Source organism: Tupaia chinensis, unplaced genomic scaffold (assembly GCF_000334495.1).
Source record: "Tupaia chinensis unplaced genomic scaffold, TupChi_1.0 Scaffold000479_1, whole genome shotgun sequence".
NCBI classification, from domain to species: domain Eukaryota; kingdom Metazoa; phylum Chordata; class Mammalia; order Scandentia; family Tupaiidae; genus Tupaia; species Tupaia belangeri.
Genome location: NW_006159991.1, coordinates 573,750 through 579,048, shown reverse-complemented (window position 1 = coordinate 579,048; position 5,299 = coordinate 573,750). Strand labels below are relative to the sequence as shown.

General features: G+C 41.9%; 1 pseudogene; it reads left to right on the top strand.

Moving 5' to 3' along the window:
* The window catches only part of LOC114009192 (transforming acidic coiled-coil-containing protein 2-like), a 98,798-nt pseudogene extending 94,224 nt beyond the window's left edge, over window positions 1-4,574 (top strand).
* Window positions 4,575-5,299: the final 725 nt, after the last annotated feature.

Below are 5,299 nucleotides of genomic sequence, written 5' to 3'. Positions count from 1 at the left end.
TAGGTACTACTTTATAGTATGTTCATTCTACTCACTGAGGTTTATGCCTAAAGTCAGACTTGGGTTCATGCATAGGTATATATCAGCTGTGCTAGCTATTAGGTATATTTAGACTAATTAAGTTCATTAGCAAATCAATTAAATGGGGGGAAAGGCATAGAAAGCAACCATGGATACCAGAGACAATGTGGGAAGAGGGTGGGACAGGGCAGAGGGTGAGGGATAGGGAATCAAGGATGGCAAAACAAAAAGCAAAGTAAACAAGATATAAGAAATGGAAAATTATTTGCTGATAATGTGTATGTTGATGTGCTTGATTGAGCCAATATACAGTGTATTTTGGATGGAAAATTCATTGGTATGCTGTAATGATGTATAGTGAATTAATGTAAAAAATAAATAAATTTAAAAAGAATATATATATATATATATACCGAATGTCTGTACTCTATAGTAGAAACTGAAAGATTGGAAGAAATAATAGCAGGGAAGTCAACTATGGATACTAGAGACAGTATAAAAAGGGCTGGGTAATAGGAGGTGGTAATAGGGGGTAGGAGGGAAGAGATTAAGGAAAAAACAAACAAACAAAACATTTAACACACACACACACATAAAGTTATCTGTTGATAATAACGTGGTAATATCTTTGACTTGATTAATATGCACTGTATTCATGCAGAGGAAAAACATGCTGTACACTGTGAAGATGTACATTGATTAAACATAAATTCTAAAAATGTAGAAAAAGCAATGCTGAAATTAACTGTGGAAGAATATACAGATTGTAATAGTTAAAATACGTTTTAAAAACAATTAAAATTTTTTCTGCAACTTTTAACAAAATATTACTGATGGATGCTTCCATACTACATAGTCACTACTTAGCACCACTTAGTAACAAGGTTAATTTCTGAGAAACGTGTCATAAGGCAAGTTTTTCACTGTGTGAACATCATAGAATGACTAACACAAACCTAATGATATAGCCTACTACATACTTAGCAATGTAATCTTACAGGATTATATACAACTGTTACATATGCAGTTTGCCTGAATAAAACACTGTTATGCAGCACAACTGTATTAACTCAGTAAAGAAACAAGATCATTAACCAAATCCTGCATTATATTGCCAGGAAACCCTAGAAACTAGCCTATTTCAAATCAGGAGAAAGACCAGATGTCCACTATCTCCGCTACTATTTGACAATATTCTAGGTGTACTAACCACTAAAATAGAACAGGAGAAAGAAATGAAAATATGGGGATAAAATTACTAATGAATTGTGAACAAAAAGATAATCCATTGAAAAATTATTATGGATGTTATCAGGATTCAGAAAAGTGATGGGTATAAAAATAAGGTGCAAAAATATACACAATCTAGGAAACAGAATGGAAAAAGGGAAAACCAGTAAATAGTAAATGCCTTAGTTGAAAATACATTACTGCTAAACATGCTAATAATCATCTGAACCTTCAGCAAGTCGTAATCTTTTTGCTGGTGCAGGGTCTTGCCGCTCTGTTCATTGCTGCTGGCTGATCAGGGTGGTGGTTGTTGAAGGCTGGAGTAACTGACAATTTCTTAAAAGAAGACAACAATAAAGTGTGCAGTATCAGTTGACTCTTCCTTTCACAAAAGATTTCTCTTTATTTACCCACAGTAGTACTTTTTCTCAAAATTGGAGACAATCCCCTCAAACCCGGATGCTACTTTATCAAATTTAAGTGATATTCTAAATCCTCTGTTGGCATTTCAACAACAGTCACAGAATATTCACCAGATGTAGATTCCATCTCAAAAAAACGACATTCATGTCCCTGGACTCCCACGTAGTCGACCGCGGTTCGCGTTCTGGACCCGGTGGCTTAAAACTCACACCGGGCGCGTGTGTGTGCGTACCCAAGATCCCGAGAGGAGAATAGAGGAGAAGGGATTGCAGCGTGACCATCCCCCCTGGGGGGTGATTTCTCGCTTTCTGTCTCTATGTCTCTCTCTGTCTGTCTGGCGAGCGCATGTGCCCTATAGTGAAAATCTCTCAAAAAAAAAAAAAAAAAGACATTCTTGCCCCCATTCATTGAAACAACTATTATTTACAAATTATTTTTGTAAATAATAATAATAATAATGGTGAAATGCAGTAAATTGAAGCACAATAAAAGAAGTGTCCATAATGAGATTCTGGCAAATAAATAAACCCAACCATGGAATGAATACAAAGTCCACAAATAATAGGCTCAAGTTCATCTGGGAATACAGGTGGTCCCTGACTTACGATTTTTCTGACTTTACGGTGATGTGAAATCAAGACACATTCATTAGAAATTGCACAATACTTTGCAGTTTGATCTTTTCCCAGGACAGCAGTGTGTGGTACAATTCTCTCTAGTGATGCCAGGCAGCGACTGTGAGCCATGGCACCCAGGCAGGCACATAGTCACAGGGTGAACAGTCCATCACAACCATGCACTGTGTCCTAATAACTGTGCCCAACTGCAGGCCAATGTAAGTGTTCGGAGCCTGCTTAAGGTAGGCTATGCTAAGCAATGACAATCAGTAGATCAGATGTATTAAATGTATTTTTGACTTAGGATAGTTTCAATTTATGGGTTTATTGGGACATTATTGCATCTTGAGGAACATCTTGTCTATTTTAACAGTGATGTTGCATATCAGTAAAAAAAAAAAAAACTGGATTATTTAGTAATTAGTAAACAAGCAGGGATCCACTGAGAAGCAAAATAATATTACAAGGAACCACAGGGGCTGGCAGGTAGCATGGTGATTAAGGGCCCTGGGCTCCCACATGACCAACTGTGGTTTGATTCCCAGAACCTGGTGGCTTTCTCTCTCTCTCTCCCTCTATGGTCAAATTAAAATAAATAAAATAAATAAATAAAGTTAAATAAAATAATCTTAAAAAAAAAACACAAACATCACCAAAATACTAGAAGAAGCATGAAAAAGTTGTTTTTTTTTTTTTTTAATAATAATCTTGGACTAGAGAAGCCCTTTGACATAAAACCTAGGAGTCACTAAGAAAGGGCATATAATATTTAACTATATACAAATGAAAAATTGTGGCTCACACTCACACCTGTAAACCCTGGGCAGAGTCATGCAACCCGGCTACACTCACACATACCCCTCTGCAGTGCTTGTCCCCACCTCCATCCTACCTGGACTCAGACACCAGCCACATCATCCACTGGGGCTGTTGCAGCCATAGATGCCAGCCGCCGCACGGGCCGGTGCAGCAGCCCCTGCAGCTGGTTGGCCGCCCTGGGCTCCCAACTGGCAGCATCATCCCAGAGCAGTGAGGATGGGAGGGTTGCTGTTCCTGCAGACAGTCCAACCAGCGACCTGAACCAGTAGGGTTCCGAGACAATGAGTTCTGACTCTCAAAACGCATTTGAAACCCTGGAGTCAACCACCCACGTCAAAGCTCCACCAACCCTACCTCCATCTCCCACCCCCTCCTTCAGGTCATCCCAGAACCAGAGATCAGTGCATACCCACTCCCAGAAGAACTAGGCCCATCTTCTCCAGGGCAGACTGTGCTGGAGGAAGGAGGCTGAGACCTTTAATTTGTAAAATTACATAATGAATGTCCACATGCCTGTGCTTGAAGCTGTCTCACCATGCAGTTCTGAGAAGGTCCCCTTCCCTGATGGCCCCTGTAGCTACCAGGTAACAGGAAGTCCTTTCTGTCCTCCCTCACACTTTCTCAGCCATCTTCAATGAAAACAAGCCAATAGCCAGCAGCAAGACATACAACTTAATCTTTGACAACCACACGGAGAAGTCCACAGTTTCTGTGCCCATCTCCAAGTCTTTACTATCTGGATCTCTCATCCTACAGGCCAGTGGCTTTGATGGTGCTTCTTGCTTGGGCAATCTCAAAGCACTAGCCCTCGTCATGGAGCAGTGTTTCCAGGACTCTTAAGTCCTTTAAAAAAAAAAACAAAAAAACAGACCACTAAGAAATCTACAGAACAGCCCCCTCCATGAAAGAGACACCAGAGCCAACTGAAGAGAATTCTATCCCCAGTGAGGAGAACCCAGCACCCAAGACAAAAATGGAATCAGTGAAGACAGAAGGTTCTGCATCAGCCTTTTCGGAGGATAAACTCTTAGACCCTGCTGCCATGCCCAAATTCATCAGAGAGTGCAGAAGCAGCCGTTCCCCCTAGCTTCGGGGGAGGCAATGTGCAGAACTCACCCCCCTCTTATCACAGCCCCAGAGGTAGTCAGGGTGATCATCAGAGAACAGAGGTACAAGAGGACTCCTTAGCTAACAGGCTCTGAATTTGACTATTGGGAGGACAAAGGTAGTTGAGACAACCAGCCAGAAAATGGCCCTCCTACCAAAAAGATAGACAAAAAGCCAGTTGTCAAAATGCCCCTAAGGAAGCCAAAGATGAAAAAGACACCTGAGAAAGTCCACAACACTCCTGCCTCACCTACCAGGTCCCCTGCTGAGCCCAATGACATCCCTACTGCTAAAGGTACCTATGCCTTTGATACTGACAGTAGGATGACCCCAATTTCACCCTTTTCTCCCACCTAATACTCTCCATCAGGAGTCTCCCACATTCTGCAACAGTCATATAACACTGACCCCTTTAAGGCATCCTCTAAGACCCATAGTTCACCTCCTTTTTTCTCCCCCATGCCCTCATCAGGGAGAGATAGAGAGACAGGGGAAGTGAGAAAGCACTCCCCCTATGGGGGATGCCAATATCACAACCCTTTTTCCTCCATTCTCCTCTCAAGATTTGGGGTACACACACACACACATGCCCAGCATGCTTATCAAGTCACTGGGTCTGGGACTACCCACGCTATTAGTGTAGCAGCTAATCCTGGGGAAGGAACAAGCCCTGGCTGACCTGAACTCCATGAAGAAGTCTCTGGCTGATCTTTTCAGGAGATATGAGAAGATGAAGGAGGTCCTGAAAGACTTCTGCAAGAATGAAGAAGTGCTGGGTAAATGTGCACAGGAGTACTTGCCCCAAGTAAAGAAAGAGGAAGAGAGGTATCAGGCCCTGGAGGTACATGTGGAGGAGAACCTGGACAGGGCCAATGCTGAGATCTCCCCGGTTCAAGGTAAGGCCCAGAGGAACAGACTGCCTACCAGACGAGCTTGCAGAAGGAGCAGATGTGAGTGGAAGCTCTGGAAAGAATGCTAGAACAGAAGAATCAAGAGTCAGAACTCACCAGGATGTGTGATGAACTGATGCTAAAATGAGGGAAGCTGACCTTAAATCAAGTGTTTGGGTTTGACCATTGTGT